This window comes from Hesperophylax consimilis, chromosome 8 (assembly GCF_061612785.1).
Source record: "Hesperophylax consimilis isolate HC1 chromosome 8, BYU_Hcon_1.0, whole genome shotgun sequence".
Lineage (NCBI taxonomy): Eukaryota > Metazoa > Arthropoda > Insecta > Trichoptera > Limnephilidae > Hesperophylax > Hesperophylax consimilis.
In genome coordinates this window covers 21480945-21499474 of record NC_142843.1, presented here as the reverse complement: position 1 = coordinate 21499474, position 18530 = coordinate 21480945, and the positions used below count along the sequence as shown (strand labels likewise).

The window sequence follows — 18530 nt, the reverse complement described above, 5'->3', positions numbered from 1 at the left end:
ATACGTTTTGGCGGCAGTCTGAAATATGTCTTGCTTATTTTAATTTCAAGGGCAGATTTACAAAGCTAACAGAACTCGATGAATAACTTAAGGAAAATTGAGCTGAAAATTTTTCATATTATAACTGCTTTGAAAATGACGTAGGAACCATAAGCAGTAGCAGTGATGTGTGTTACGTTGGTCGCTACCAATCAATCATTTGGTACACATCATACTATTATTATCACCAGATAAATACAATCATTCAATTTATTCATTTTCAAACAAATTATGAAATCATCTATTGGTTTCCTACTCCATGCTAATTTGTTTTTCACAATATTCTTATCATGACCTAGCTTCAATATTTGAAATCACAAATATTAAATAGGTTTCGCCTTCCGGAGTCATTAACATCTATTATGCATACATTTTCACGGTGATTGAGAAAATTTGGCGTGAGTTGATATTGTTTCTGACGTATGTCGTGTGTGAGATCTTCGTAAAGATCTAAATCTTAACGCAATCTTATTTTGTTAAAAACCTTATCTAGAATTTGAGATAATAAACTTAAACTAATAGCAGATGCTGGATAACACAAAACTAAAGCCTGCTCTATACTATAGGTAAGAAGCCTCGGCGAAACTTTACCCGAAGCGAGAGAAACCGAGTGCTACCATCTATACTCTCGGGTAGTCTAGCCGAGAGAAGAATAACGATCGCGCTACTCCACAGATATTATAAGTTCTTATTTTACTCTGTTTACTGTAACTGAATGCTGAAAAGTGGCTTACTTACAATAATGTTGAATAATAATCAGCTTTGTCGTGGACTCCAAACGCCACACTTTAATAAGTGCCGACGTTCGCGCTATAAGAAATATACGATGAAAAAATATGCAAAATACACATTTATTCATTAATTATTATTATCATCTCGATTGAGGTGTTCGTACAGATTAAAAAAAACACAAAAGAAATCACAATTGCAGATGTTCAAGCTGAACGTATTGACTTTTTATGTAAATTTATAAGTTGCGGTGTAAATTAATTATAAATACTAAGCGAATAATAAATACTATTATGATCTACCTTTCACCGTACTTATCTTAAAGAATATAGACCATAACAAAGAAATGAAATGAAAAATATTGAATGGTTTGGTTTACAAACACGGTTGCGGTTGCGGTGACAGTCAGTCGGCATTGATGACAACATTTCTGACATTACCAAACGAATCTCCTTTCTTCTGTAAACGTAACACATGTCGAAATCAAATAATGTCAAGTAGCTACGCAAAAAAATTCGACGGAAAAATAAGGTTTCTAATAAATATCATGTTTATTATTTTTTTTATTATTTAAAAATGAAAAGGGCTCTAAGGGAATCAACCCACATTTCACGCAACTATTAATATGTACGTATATTTGTATTTCATATACATTTTTTGCATGTTTTTATATACCTACTATTAAATAAACTAAGGCATCTACATCACATTAAGGCCCCACATTCCGAATTTCTACCGATTTATAACATATTTCTCTTGAACACTTTAAGTTGCTAAAAAAATATGTTACTTTTGAATATAATATCTTTAATTTGTAGAGCCGAAACGGTAATAATTATATGAAATTCCCTTGATAGAAAAAAATCGCAAAGCGTGCACCGAAAATTAATAAAAACACACTTTGTTCTGTTTTTTAATATGTAATAGGAATAAAAAAAAATCAGTTTATCTATGTTTGAACGCAACGGCATTTGTCGAGAGATTTCACTCTATTTCAAACGAGTCGTGTTTCATTAAATATTATCACAAATTTCGCTTAATTATTATCGTTTTTTTTATTGTTAGCGCGCTTCCTCTAACATTCGTATTTATATATCTTCCTTTCAAACCATCTTCATTTTGAACGCTTAGTACTTTCACAAAACTACAGTAAGTAGTTCGGAGAGTTTTACAAAATTTTAAAAGGATTAAAATTTAACCAATTTCAAGAGAAAATGTATCCACTTTAACCAGCTCTTCAACATTTCTCTCTTAGAGTGCTTGTCGAGCTGTTAGTCATTTACAAGTCACGCTGCAACTTGATTAGATTGCATCCACTCCAGCTCCACCTGCAACCTCTCTCGGCAAGATCCGAGCCTGGATACACTGTGGTGGATACTGACTGCATAGGATGGTTAGCTGTCCGGGGAAATATTCCGTTCGAGCGGTCTACCTCTGCATTCCATAACAAAGTATGCAGGCTGTAGTGATGGGCATAATCGAAACGCGTTGACATTTTAATAATCGATTAAATATGGTGGGCACAGAAAACAGATTGGAAATATAAGACTCATTTCAGGAATTTTGCTTTTACGATTCCATATTGGCGGCTTAATTGTAAAAGTGAGTCGATATTACAAAAATTGTCAATAGACCATTAAAATTTGAAACATTAAAACACTCCTAGTAATTATTGATTTACCAAAATATGTGTCTACCATTATATTTGGTTTGACATTTTATTTCGATGTTCTCGTTTTTTTCATATCGTTTGATTTTTTGATTTGGAATTTCCGACAATGGGCTTGCATAGTTTTGTGAGTAAAATGAAGATATGAACAAAACATTTCAGAAGGATTAACTAACCTTTATAAGGATCCTAACAATGCCAAAGATTACGAAACATAGTTTTTCTAATTAATGGACTTTTTCATACAAAAAAGACGCTTATGAATAAAAAAATATATATTGGATATTTATTTAATTTCCCTGATAATTCTAAGTTTCCGCAGTCACTGTCCATTCTACTTTCCGATACAATTTATAATAATTGTATGTAAACGTTTCCCCCTTCGATAAATTCTGAAATGAGTTTATATAACCCCACCCTGACTTATGTTGTTTCTCCAAAACAGAGTTTCTTCACCAAAAGCAGTAGCTACTTACGATAACTACACAATCTTTCGGAATATTTATATCACTAATTCGTTGTATTATAGGTGCTTACTTAAAATGTTCGATTATTTAGAATTGGATTCTTCGATGATGACCATCACTAGTCGCTAGTAACGATAGTGAGAGAGCCAAGAACGAGAATAGCTTGATAAGGCCAGCATCAGCAGCACGAGCGATCAAAGGTTCAATAAACATTCTCTTTAGGCCGGTTCCAGCTCCAGTGAGAAACTGTTTAACGCGATCGCGGACAAAAACTATTTGAGTACGGCGGATACCATTCCGGCAGGGCTGTGAATCCCAACAACTAAATATTACTTTACTTGATAATAGGCTTGATTTTTTTTTTAAATACGGATGGAAAGGAGGCGGGAAAAGATATTACCTGGCTATTCAGATCTGATCACCAAAGCCGTCATCCATCTCAAAGATTTAGTACCACTCTGGTAATGCAGACACGTGCGAATTGCTCACCTTCCTGTGCGGCACACAGGAAAGTACCATATTATTCATAGCAGTACAGCGCTGTATAGACCTATCAACTGTACCGTCCTACGCCCGATGAAGGTATGAATGTTTAATGATGTATCAGGTGAGGTAACGTCGCGGCGAGCAATAATAATAAATAAGTATGTATAAAACAATAAAATATCAATATAAAACATTTTATAATGATTTTTTTCGTAATCATTATTGATTGATATATACAATGCTAAGAATTCGAAAACAATGATTTTTTATTATCATACGTTGGAAAAAAACAAAAAATAGATATTTGATAAATATTTACTGAAATTAATAAATAACAATTAAAATTATATTATTTATACAAACCGCCACATGGTACCTGTTTTAGGAAAATATACAGAAAATAGGGAAATGCTTAAAACGCAACCATTATTTTAAACACACTTTATATGAGGGATTTAATAAAGAGAAGCGAGTACATATTTTAGTTTCCGGAAATGGAAAAATAATGCGTTTTAGTAGCTATTTCGTTAAAAAAAACGACACAACAATATTAAAATTATTTTAGGTTAGTTTTTTCAAAATATTTATTTCTTACTTAAACCCAGTGTAAGAACCAATTTTTGGATCATAGGTTCATATTTTGGGTTAAATAAGAGAATGAAAAAGTAACCTTAAAACATTCGCATCAATAACAATAGCCGCCAAGCGAACAATCGAATTTAATTTTAAAGAAATACTTTAAATGCTACTATTAATTCATTTAATTAAATTACATTAAAATGCATTATTTTGCATTCTTACTTCTCATTTATAAACACTGTGTATTTTTTTTACAAAAAAGTGCGTTCTAAGCATGTCCCTATTTTCTATATATTTAACCCCCGTTTTGTTCCACGGTATCATAAAGCAGATTTAAATAATTATAATAAAATTGTCTTAGGATAGTTTTTATTTTAACTATATGTAACTTGAGTTCATCTGTAGGCGAACACATATGGTTTGATCGCTTGATGGTTGAATCAGATAATTGGTATTGAAACTACTAAATATTCCAATGCCACACGAGTATCCATGTCCCATAAAACCTGTTCACATCGATAGCAAAAGGCGCAACCCTGAAAGTGTCAATACCATCTAAGATTAAGTTCAATATATTGAAACTGTTACGGAAATAAGTCACTATGTATTGAAAGAATTATAATCAATTTGTGGGAAACCAAAGCGGAAGTTTCTCGTGTAAATCACTAACTGTGAACAAAACATTTTGATTCGCTTGCCAAATCGCAGCTAGAAACAAAAAAGTGAACGTATATGGACTGCTTGTTATCTTGCGTCTTATAGGTTAACAAATGATAAAACAAACGATAACACATGGCGAAGGTCACGCCAGAATGATCTCACGCTGAAGACAATTTTGTATATATAGTATAAAAAAAAAATTTTTAGTAAAATTTATTAATTATTATACACCAGAATTGGGCTTACTACAGGTAGTTTTTGCAACAATACGTCCGCTCCGCGGAACTCGACTTATTTAATAATGGTGCAAATTTGAAAGTAAGGCTACCACGGCGGATGAGCGCGTAGCCAGCATGAAAAATTCATATCACATACGATATTAAAATTAATATGACTAATTGCCAATTGGGTACACAGAGCACACATCAGCGCCTTGCGTCAATTCGGCTCATTAAACCCGAACTGTCACTGGTCACACTTGCCATGTGCTAGCAATACACGATACACTGAAACATCACTGCCATACGTACATTGAAAGAACCTATCGCGAACATAAAATGATGACTTAAAATTTTAGTTCACATCACAGTTGGGTGAATCGATCACTTTGCACATGATTCACGATACCGGCGCGTTAAATCACCGGCGGTCAGCGTTATCGAGGCAGGTTTACCGTATGCCGCACATTGGAATTTAGTATGGGATTTATTCGGCGACTAGCGAGTGTCGGTCAGCATGCGGCCAGCGTCCGCGGCGGGCGGAGAGAAACTGAGCGGTGCAGGCGGGGAGGGCGGGAGGGGGCCGCCCGGAACCACCCCGGCGCCCCGAGACCCCGAGACCGAGGGAAGCCGGAAGATTCCAACCCCTACGCGATGCTGAGAGGGGAAAATGTGAACAAACTGAATGGATTTCAGTTCTGAGAAGTAACTACCTTGGGGAAGGTCGCGGTGATAATCATTATCAATGGCTTCAGAGTCAAATGTGTAGTTATGAAATTTAATAACTCTTGTTTAAGGAGGGATATTATTACCGCCAACTACTTATGCCCTTCCAACCATAATTATTTTTAATCCCAACCTTATCCGAAGATTTTCTCCTTAGTCACACTTTTAGGACAAGTTGTTTCATAGCATTTTAACAATTCATAAAACTACGAAGATAATTTTCAAGTTCTATTATTATTCTATTAAAGTTCTGTTATTATTTAAGTTCTGTGAATTAACTGGTCCATATTAATATAATAACAGAACTCGAATAGAACTTACACAGAACTAGAAAATTAACTATGAAATTAGATGAATTCTGTGAACCAACCCGTCCTTACCATAATATAGATTTCTATCGATTCAAAATCCATATATATTTAACATCGAATGTAATGTGAGAAGGAACGTAAAATTCTAAAATCCATTAATACATAATTCTTTTTTTCAGTAAATATAACGAATTCATGCCGCCGTTCTTACAATAGTTGGTGGTGTAGTAATGGTCAGCATAGTTGTCTTCCAAGCATTTGATCGGGGTTCGATTCCCGGCAGTGGCCATTTTATTTTTTTATTTTATTTATTTATTTATATATACGGCCAAAAATGGCTTTTTACATAGAAGTGATACATGATGCAGTACAATAAGAGAATATGTATTATACAGGAGATATTGACAGTAAATAGATGTAATCCATTTCAAAGAAGGTAAAAAATACACACTTGTAAAATTGTATTACAAGTATAATGAGAAAATATTAAAAAAATATGAAGCAATATTAGTAAAACGTAAGAGTAACATAAAGTAAAAAAGAAATTACAACAACACTACATATAAGACAAATCATTAAAACTAATTTACCAACGCTACTCTAATTTGTAGGAATCAACAAAGTGTTGGTGTAGATTATGCTTAATTCTATATATGGAGTCAATAAATAAATCAATAGCACCCCCATACTTGTTGCCCAGATCATGCATCCTATTGGTCAGTGAGTGTGTCTGATAGTTGGTCGAGTATGTATTACAGCAGAATGTTATATTTTGTCTTGTATTCCTAGTCGGCACATGTAGTTTAATAGTGGCAAGGATGGCAGGAGTATCAATTAAGTTGTTAATGACTCTGTGTAACACAACCAGGTCTGAAATAATTCTCCTGTCAGACAGTGTTATTAGATGCAATTGATTCATCAAACTGACATAATTAATGTAATCAATAGGAATTCCGAGCTTAAAATTTACGTACTTAAGAAATTTGTGCTGAACTCTTTCTATATTATTGGAGTAAACTTTATATAAAGGGGACCAAATAGGTGAATTATACTCCAATTGACTTCTGACTAATGAAATATAGAGGGTTCTCATACAATCTATGGACTTAAAATCAGTTAAAGTTCTGCAAAGGAAGCCAAGCATCTTTAAAGCCTTATTAGTTATATAGTTGATGTGTTCAATGAATGACAAGTTTTCATCGAATATTACACCCAAGTCACGAATATGTGATACTGGTATTAATTTAATATTATTTAATGTATATTCATGTAATATATTATAACGAGTTTTGGAAAATCGTATTACTTGACATTTCTGAATGTTCAAAAACAAAATATTTTGTTCACACCATTGATGAAGTTGTTCTAAATTACTCTGTAAAATTTGACAATCGTATACATTTCGTATTCTTTTATATATTTTTAAGTCGTCAGCAAATAGCAGAACTTCTACATCATTAAATTGGTCAACAATGTCATTGATGAATAATAAGAAAAATATTGGGCCGAGGTGGGACCCTTGAGGAACCCCACTTGTGGCCTCGAATATATAAGATTGTACAGAATTAATCTTTACACTAAGCACCCTATGGCTAAGATAACTAACAATCCAACTCAATAATTTACCTTTGATGCCCAACAATCGAAGTTTATAAATAAGTATGTGATGTCGAACCTTATCAAAAGCTTTACTAAAGTCAGTGTATATACTGTCCACTTGTTGTTTGAGACCCAGAGATTCAGATATGCAATTTTCATAAATCATTAAATTACTTAAGGTAGATTTTACTATCATATTCCATGATTTTTCACGAGTCTGCGCTTTTGTATAATTAACAATGTGAGACTGAAGCAGGAAGGTATTTGATCGAATTATCTAGCTATCCTATGCTTAGAACGACCACGGCTCAGCACCACTATTCGTATTTAGGTGTGAGATGGTACAATATATTATTGTCCAAAAATAAAATTAGTGTAACCGAAACTGTGAATTATGAACAATTCAAAAAGTTAATTAAGTCCCTAAAATTGGATAATGATATATTGTACCCCTAATTTTCTTACACTTACTCAATCTGTAAAAAATATATATTAATTTGATTGTCTTTAAAAAAAACTACTTTTCTAAATTTTTCTTGATATATTGTACCCTTAATTTCCTCACGCTTACTTAATCTGTAAAAAGATGAATTATTTTAATTATCTTTAAAAAAACAATTTTCTAATTTGTGTACCTATGTTAATATTATGTTTGTATTTATTTCAAAAGTTTTTGATTATTGTTAAATCATTAGAACTAAATGTAAAGACTCCTCCCATAAACACGAGCTCCTGGAGCTCAACTTATGGAGAAATAGAATAATAATGAACAAATTATTTATAAGTCTGCATATTGTTATAATTTATAATGTTAAAAAAAAAAATAAAAATAATTTATCTATTGATATTTTAGTATGTAAGCATACACTTACACAAAATATCATTTGAGATAATTTTCCAAAAAACGGCGCTATGCAAATCATCAAATATTAAAAAGTTGGCCCACTCAAAATTTATTTTAAGAAGTTAAGTAGGTAACGATTTACATAATCAAACATAATAAAATAAATTCCAGCAATAAGAAAAGTGAACAACCGACGATAAAAAACATACCGGAATTGTATTCATAATGACATTCTTTGATATTTTATCAAAGAATGATTGTTTTAATCTGCTTTATCTTCACGGTAGAGGTACGAAACATAAACATTGTTTAACTGCAGATAATAGAAGGTTTGTAACCCCTTATTATTATACTTTCTTGCGGAAGATACTCTTAGTATCGACCTGGTCATCTACTCAGTATTAAAACGTGCCTTGAAATGGTTTAGCCGTGTTTGGTGACAGGATCTGAATAGCCAGGTACCTACTTCCCCACCTTGAGCGGTTTTCAATAAAAGAAATCTTGACATCCGGAAAAACCATTAAATTTAACTCAAAAGTATACAATAGGCACCTATTCCTTTCATAAAATACACGACAAGTAAAATCACTCCAATAGAATGCCCACGAATGTCATATCAACCAAGTGTATTCGGTATATACGTCAAAGGATGGTTGTAAGAGACGTTGAAAATGTCGGTGGTTAGTGCAGAATCTTTAAGAGGAAGCTACAAGCCGAAGGTAAGTTTATTAATAAAAACGTCAACCTTATCTCTCAGTAAGCGATGAGTTAATTCAGTGTAAAACTCCAAGGGACTTTGCGCTAGCTTGCATGAAATGGTATGAGTCTAAATATTTTATTTTATTAATTTACATTAAAAATAACAACTAACCGAATTTCAGCATTTTAATCTTAAGAGGAAGCTACAAGCCAAAAATATGTAAATTCTTGGTATACCTTATATTATAGGTAATAGGCATTAAAATCGCTTGACAAACGGTGTCTAGAAACATTCGATTTCAAGCAAAAAACTGGTTTTTATTTATTTTGTAAATAATGTTATAAGAAAGCAAAAAAATAACCAATAATAGTAATAAATAGTGTAACTGTCACAGATAATCTTAGCTATAATACTGTATTTTTTAAAGTTTCTTTTACGCGTTCATACATTTCTATTGAACAAAAAATATTTAGTAGTTTACATTTATATTTTTTATCGAGTAATTTATTTTTATTCTACTCAAGCGAAACGATAGGAAAACCTTCAATTTATCTAAAACAAATTTTTGGTATTCATAATGTACACCAATTCGTTATAAAGATTAATCAAAATAGTGATTTAGCATTAAGCTTCGCCTTAAGCAGTTGAGTCGCTCAGTTGATTGGCGCGATCTGGTAAGCAAAACTCAGGAGTAAAAAAAAAGTGCGTGGGATCTTCCACGAGTATACTTGTTAAACACATATAAGGAAATAAGTTAACCTCTTTCATTATCAGTGGATTAAGTATAGTTCCAGAGATTAGTTAAAAGAAAGGAACGAAGCAACGGCGAGAAACACCGCTTGCGCTTGCTTTATTTCTTTCATATAATTCGTGGCTCAGCTCTTGGAAATTTTGTCGTGTTTATACGCACCCTAAGGTGTTGAAATCGAGCATTCCTGTTAAGAATAAAGCCAACATACACATACATACACATGATATTATGGGAAATTCAACCTCTTGAAAATTGTGAAAAAACTAGGTAAAATAGGTCATGTTTTACGTAACCGATTTTAAAGATGATAAAAAGTTTTTTATCACTTTTAATGACTTTATATCACTTTTCAAAAGTGTTTTGAATTGTGCCATTATATCGATATCATCTAGGTGCATTTAGTTTCACAAAATATTCGTTATTAAAACGTCCAGTTTTTTTAATAAGATTCACACACGTTAATTTATACGATGTCAATTTTTTTAATAAATCCAATAATCAACAATATGGGATGGTCCGTAGGGAACCCGTTTACACAGCGAGGGTATAAACAGTGCGCATTAAGTTTAAGTTTAGACTTACGGAAATAATGATTAATAATGTTTACGAATAATGCAATGTTATTTTTTTAAACTCGCAATCAGTAATATCACTTGAATATAATGTGCACGAATAGAAACACTGTATTCATTCAGTAAAAGTTGCCTTAAAAAATATATATTATGATGTCTATTTTTTTTAAATAAAAACAAAAAATACAATTATTACTGGAATATTATAACCACGAATCCGTTGTAGGTGCATTTGGTACCGCTCACCTCGAGAGGATATTGTGTCCTGCGCAGCCTGCAAAGAACTGCCGATACCTGTTTGTCGAGACCCTGAGTTATGCCCAGATAATGTATGGGATTGTATGCTGCGGGATAAACCAGAGTTTTTTTCTAGTGAAGGTAATAAGACAAAAAAAGGTGTAGTAATATAATCCATAGGGTCTAAGTTGGGATCATCACGTGACTGCACTTATGTATGCAAGCACATGCGTTCAGATACAACGCACAAGATAATTTCAGTTCCACGAAGGTAAATTAATAATCGATTTTAATTGTGTACAGGGTCCAAATTAGTAGATATTTTTGAACTTATCGTCAGCACATAATTAAAATACATTAAATTGATGACTCATTGTTTGTATTTCTGGTATCTTTAACGGGTGAACCAACTGAATCTACGTATACAAATAAAGATACCTTACAATCTTAAAAATTATAAACATAGAACTTTTTTTGCATGAAGTAGTATAAACTGTCATAGAATTTGCACAGCTTATACAGCTCGCGAAGTTTTCTATAATCTGGTCAAATTATTCACATTCTTGTCAAAAAACGGAACTGCAGGCCTTTAACGAACGAATTGACAGATTTCCTAACAAACTATCAATAAAACACGAATCTGTTATGACGATGTCGGAACACGTGTTCATAAAAATTGTAATATTGTCGCATTTTGTCATTATTTTTACACGTATTCCGATATATTGTGAATGCACTCATATTTTACTAGGAAATAGCTTGCCATCACGTTTTTGATAGGATCAGCCTTACTCACTTTTCTCCGTGTTGAAGTTTGAAGTGCAAAATAATTAGACAAAATATTATTTATTAGGTTGATGGGAAGATGGACCACCAAACAACTTGATCTTAGCACACACTACGTACCTACCAATAAACAAAAAATATGATTTTATTTCCTACTGACAACAGTGTCAACACTTACAACAAGTAAATGCTTCCGGTTATTAGTACCTGAACAAATAGATAATATTTCGTTAAAGTGTTATTATTAAGACATCAAGAGTTTTGTAAACGAGAGATGACTACTATGACAGAAAAAAAACACAATAGAATAATTTTAGGTACATAATAATTATCATTTATGATTACTCTTTGCCAAACAACGTTTACACAAGAAGTCTGCGTGAAATAACGATGACCATTGAAATTACATTAAAAAATATTATTGTGTACGTGTCATGGAAAAGACATTTTAAAGTACCTAATACAAGACCGGATTACTGCCAATGCATAATGCACACGTTCTGTACCCATAGGATCTAGAACGAATAGTAAGAATATTCAGTTACTGATTAGATTTTAATGGGGATAATTATTGTGTCATCAATTTTGCTGGAGTCACGCATTATCAACGTGTTTTGAAACTGATTCATAAAGGTTGTGGTGTCTCAAACTCAATCCCCATCACGGTCCCCGTTAAACGCCTCATCATACTTCCAGCCGATCACAATTTGTGATCGTTCAAATCGTTCAAATTTCAAATGTAAAAAATAGTACGGATTATATGGTAGCACTCTCGAAAACCGCAGATATTGGATGAAATTACTATAACCATCTTTTTTTATATTATAGAAACAAACAGTACATGATTTACAGAGATGAAACAATATCCAGGAATAAGATATTTCATGTTGGGTACCTATGATATGTTTCCTTGTAATGTCTGCTAAGTGGTATGTTTATTCCTTAATGGTAATTAAGGAATAAACATACCATTTAGCAACTTATCTGGTAAGGTAACGTGTGTAGTTTATAGGTGTGTGTGTGACGTGTGTAATGTATATAAGTGTTTGTTTGTGTGTGTGTGTCTGTATGTATGCGCATTGAATAGTAAATTATTGACATGATGCCACGTTTGAATTTCGGCAGTGAATCCGAAAAAATGTCGATGTTAGAGTTAAGACAAATATTATTTAGAGTATGAAGAGCTCGGTTAATTGGCGAACATTGCTTGGATATATCTCCCTAACAACAATTTAACCATAAATTTAATTTCGTAACATAAAACATTCATCATCATTATAAGTACATACCTTGAAGTGTGGATTAAGAATTTAATTATGACAAAATAAGCGATTTTAATCATAGAGCCGACTTATGGCTGATAAAAACAAAGCTTAACCGGTATTTGTCTATCTAATTTCTTCAATTTGACGCACGTTAAAGCATCCCACTTAAAATACTAATGAACTGCTTGTAACTGAATTATCATATTAGTGTCGATCTCATTTATCTAAAACAAAAACAAAGATAAACAAAGTCAATATTCAGGTTATTAATGCCGATAATGACTGGTAGTTATTGCTAAAACAATTGCAGATCTGGCGAACGCATCGTTTCACGCTCTAAAGAAGGCCTTCCGAAGTCTGCGTTTTACTACAAATAAAACAAATTACATTACTTCGCGTAATTAAACAAAAAAAAACAATTTTCCTAATGCATTTAAGTTTTTTTTAAACACAAATTTTTGTAAATAATCAAGGGTAAAATTCAATGACAAAATTTTTCTTCCTGTTTATGCCATTGATCGAAGGTTACTTGCATTCAGTTGAAACCCCATAAAAGTTTAAGACGAAGCTTAATTTTTTTTCTTGTTTATTCCAGATCTCGGGGAGGGTGGCGCAATCCCACGAGCTCCATATTATACATAGAATATAAAAAGTAAATATACAAAATATTGTAAGATAATACATACACAGTAAACGAAAACAAAAGATAATAACAACAATAATAATAATAATAATACAAAAAACATAATGAGACTAAAGTTTATTTAAAAAGAAAAAATATTTAAAAAAATATATATATATATGATTACATAATTTTGTATCTATGACATCAGGATTTGGCTCCATCGCTTGTAAATAGGTCCCTGCAAGAAGTGCAGTGCTGCCATTACAAGACCGTTTTCGCTCGTGGCTAGTCGCGTTCGAATGCTGGTGTTCCGTTTTTTCATTAGTGCTCGGAATCCGGGAGCACGCCCTTCTACAAACATCTCAGTGGCATTGCAGTACCAGGACAGCCCAAAAAGTATTCGGTAGGAATTGTTGTACTGTACTTCCATTCTTTTTTAGAAATGCTTTGTTGAAGTTGGTCCACAGCTCCGAGGTATATAGGCTCGTGCAGTATGTGTTAAAAAGTTGCCTTTTTGCTTTTGGGCTACACTTGTTAAATCGTCGAGAAATCATATTTGCTCTGATGCACAGTGATCTTCTCTGTCGCTCAATATCCATATCATCATTAAGCTCCGCTGTTACGATGTGTCCTAAGTATTTGACCTCCGGTTTTTCAGTTATTTTTGTGCCGTTTAGGCTGACGGGTAGTATTTTTGTAGGGCCTGCGCCCGTTTTAAATACTAGTAACACAGATTTAGTTGGGTTGTAGACCATGTTATGTTCAGCGGCATATTCTTCGCATATCTTTAACAGCTTTCTCAATGCTTTACTGCTTGGAGACAAAATAACCATGTCATCTGCGTACGCAATGTTATTTACGCAAATGTTTCCAAAATGTAACAACCTACATTCGCCGAGGTGAGTTTATTGCTTAAATCATTCATATAGACGTTAAATAAAATTGGTGATAAGCTTCCCCCTTGTCTGACGCCGCATTTCGTATTCACTGGTACTGACATTCAATGCTAAATCACTATTTTAGATTAATCTTTATAACGAATAACCAATTGATTTACACAATGAATACCATAAAAATATGCTGTAGATAAATTGAAGCTTTTCCTATCGTTTCCCTTGAGTAGAATTCGAATAAATTTTTTATTTACTTAATATAAAATATAAATGTACTACTACTTAAAACGTACTTATTTAAGAAGTGTATGAACGCATAAATGCAACCACTTAAAAATACATAATATTATGGCTAAGATTATCTGTGACAGTTTCCCTTGATTAACTTTTTTACTTACTTATAAAATTGTTTACAAAATAAACCACTTTTGCGTTTGAAATCGAAAGTTTCTTGACTCTGTTAGCCAAGCTATTTTGAAAGTAAAATATATTACCTATATTCATGACTGTATATTTTTGGCTTGTAGCTTCCTCTTAAGGTTCACAAACTTTAGTTCGAGTTGGCTATCATCAGGGCAATCTTAACATCCAAGACGAAGCCAGCTCAGCAGAACTGCACTAGTACAATCAATCTATTTTGAATTTCTAAAACTAAAACTAAATGTTTTTACAAAACATATTCGCAGTGGCGTTTGTACTAGTTTTGGTTGTGGGAAAGTAACCTATAGCACTGGCACTCCTTTGTTACAACATTACATTATTCACAGCGATTTATTGATATGCAGTCCTTAAAGATAAGTTCACGAGTACGAATGCAAATTGATTCATTAATAAATAATAGCATTGTTACATAATTTTATATTAGTAATGACTAGTGACTACTCCATGGTTTGCTATAGAAGAATTTTAGAAAGCAACAAACACTATACTAAACAACTAACTCGCTCACGTTACGTTAACCTTGACTGAGATTGGTTTGCTAAATACTATAAATAAAAGAAGTAGGTTTATACCTACGTTAGAACAACACAACTAATCGATAGTCTGTTAAATCTTCAAGATTGGTTCAGTTCGTCCTTCACAAGTGTTCACAAACCTTGTGTTAAAATGTTAAAAAGCACTCAGAATAATATGTATTCATGTCTTGTTTTGGGTTTATCGTGCCAGTAGCGACATTCCAATTCTTCCCCGAACCGCGAAATTTGGTCTTTTCAACAAGATTCCCTTGAATTTCGCAAAGGGGGTGAGACTGATCGATCCGCAACAATCACAGCGTTGTGCGTCAGGCGAGATCCCCACACTTGAAAATAATCGCTAACAAATTCAATCAACATGCAAAAAGGGTGAATTGTTACACCTGTCTTGAGTTCGTTTATCCATGGCGCGTATACAGCTTTTTGCGAGGAGCCCTTTACTTGATTTATGACTTGAAATGCGAATTTCACGGTCGACCCTGGGGAGTTAAAGGGGCGTAGAAATAAATGTATTTTTCACGAAATACATTATACAAAGGTGATAAAAATTATAATACTTTTTTGTGTTGTCAGAAATTTATTTAAGCGTTGTTTTGGCATTTATCTCTAAATAGTATAAAATAAAGTCGCTAACCGCATCTGTCTGTGCGCTTAATTCTACTAAACTACGCAACGGATATTGATAGGGTTTTCACCATCGCGATCGTTTAGAAAATTTATTCCGGAAGGTTTACATTATAATATAATACATGTATATTATATTTTAAAAAAGTCGATATTTTATAATCAAGTCGTAAGAATCAGAGATGTGCTTTATTTCAAATAAATCCATTTGAAATGGAAATGCAAAATGCAAAATGGGTATTTTCCATTTTGCATTTTAAATGCTTTTCTAAAAACCATTTTGCATTTTGCATTTTAAATGCTTTTCTCAATGCATTTTCCATTTTAAATGCTTTTTTGCAACATTCTTCCTACTATCTCCATTCATTTTTTTTTTCATAAGCCCCAAATGTCAGTCGGTCCTCAACCTCGCTATGAGAGATAATTAACATTTGTCAAGTTGCTCCCTGGTAGGAGCCCTGGCAATTGAGTGATATCATTACAAAAAATACTGATTCAAATACTGAACATGGGGCCATGACGCTGTAATATTAAATGTTAGATAGCAGTTTGTATGTTTTTACGTTGGCCACATTAGTCCCGCGCAATTTTTTTGTGGTTTCATAATCTGTAGTCGTGGTGTTTTTGGATTTACCATCAGGTAATATGTTTGTTCTACATTGATGTCCATTATTAAATGACGAAATTGTTATAAAATTCTATAATTATTTTAATTGTTTGACCTGAGAAACCATTTTGCATTTTCAATGCATTTTGAAAATAGGTATTTTGCATTTTGCATTTGAAATGCTTTTCTAAAAACCATTTTGCATTTTGCATTTTCAAATGGAAAAGTTTTGACCCATTTCCATTTTGCATTTCAAATGGTTTTGGGTACCAATTTTGCACATCTCTGGTAAGAATATATTTTCGAGCACTACATTGCTAACTCTGGCTAAACCTTATGAGATACATCAAAATAATGTTCCACGAAATAGTACAATGTAAAAAGGCCTACAGAAAAGTCCGTGGTGGTGTACGTCTATCTCCTAAGGATAACCCCCAGGAACGCCCGGTACACGTCAGCTAGTTATTGCCTAAGTGTATGCGATCACAGGCACGAGCGTCAACTGCAAGTGTATAAAATCATTAACTGGACAGACCTAACTTAGCCGAAAGAGCAAAAAACTGAAAGTTTCAGTAGAAGAAGCATGTCGAATGCACAGCGGAGATTAATGTGGTCATTTATGAGGTACAAACATTCTACATTGTTTCTTGAATGAAAAGTACAATGTGAATACCTACTTGCATGAAAGAGTCACGACGCAATGTTATTATTTTGTTATAATTTTCTTATCCGGTAACGGTTAGTAGTTAACAGCTCAACATTTGGTACAAACTTTTTGTTTGGAAAAAAGAGTCTATAGATTACTCAACTCGGAGATTGCTACTACTATAATCTCAACAGTTTTTTTCTTCAATATAATAACGGAATTTAAAAAAAAGTATTTCAGTTTAAATAACTGTAATATAATATAAAATTGGTAGGTACCTAACTATGTTAAAATCTGTCAAACTGCTTCTTTAAACGCCCAAAAACAAAGTATTTCTCATACACAATGTAACGGGATATTTATTTATGTATATTAAACGCCCATGATGGCTTCAAAAATATGTGAAATTTATTATAATTTAGCATTATTAAGGAAATAAAATTGTTAAATAAATTACAAAAGAGAACAAATACAAACGAATAGTAAAAGCTAACATTAATATTTATTTAAGAGTTATGCTATTATAGCCTTCTTGTAACTAAATTTCGTGCATTTGATCACATCTACTATTTCTGAGAAAGTATTGCAAACTGCATGCAATCTAGGTACAAGCGAGTATCGAAATGACTCTCGAATGAGTCTTGATATTGTTGCAATTAAAAATAATTTAGATCGTGTATTTCTAGTTGGTATATGGAAAGTTATTCGGGTAAGTAAATCAGGGCTGTAGACAGTATAGATAATACGATTAACAATTTTTAAAATAAAATTAACTAGTCTTCTATCTGAGTTTGTTAATAATTTAAATAATTTCATCAAGTTTCTATAGGTAGACCGAGTTTATAGTTAATATATCTACTATATATAGACATAACATATAGACTTTATGCTAAATATTTTCAATGGAATCAGAGTGGATTTTAAAGTGAGGGGACCAGATATAGAAGAATTACTCGACTTCTAAGTAAAAAAAGAATGTATGAATTTTAATGCTGAAATATTTAAGTCACTGCCATTACGGAAAATGAGGCCAAGCGTCTTTGAAAAGTTTGTATAAACCGGGGGTTAATATGCAGAAGAAAGAGAACATATTAATTCTACGATATTTTTGTGTTCCTTGCATACACAAATCGGTAAATATACCAAAGCCCCATTCACAGAAGGGGATTTTTTAGCGCGACGCCGACGCTAGATTGGCCACCATGATACTGTATGAACAAATTTAGTTGGCAGGAATTTAAGTATATGTACATATAAGTAGTAATGAAACGGCGCGTGTAACTAAAATTAGGATAAAGGAGAAAGTTGGTTTACGTCAAAATGAGGTTAATGCAAAACCCTTCGAAACCTTCCATCATTATTCCAAATGTATCAAGTCTTAACAGACGCAACTGAAAACAACTGTGTCAACAGACTTAATTGTTGGAGTGGGGCAATGTTTATTGTGGAAGAATTTTCTCTCTTTCAAACATGGAAATGAAAAGCAGCTTGAAGGCAATGTAGAATATAAACTACATAATATT

The 18530-nt window shown here is 32.8% G+C and overlaps 1 protein-coding gene across 4 annotated transcripts in view; it reads right to left on the bottom strand.

Moving 5' to 3' along the window:
* The window catches only part of milt (trafficking kinesin-binding protein milt), a 137251-nt gene that overhangs the window by 54894 nt on the left and 63827 nt on the right, over positions 1–18530 (bottom strand). The window contains exon 1 of one of the 4 annotated variants that reach the window (XM_089635032.1): positions 5160–5369. The exons of the other annotated variants lie outside the window; for them this stretch is intronic. The gene's annotated coding sequence lies outside the window, so the exon portion shown is untranslated. Of the gene's footprint in view, positions 1–5159; positions 5370–18530 lie in introns of those variants that run through there. 4 annotated transcript variants of the gene reach the window in all.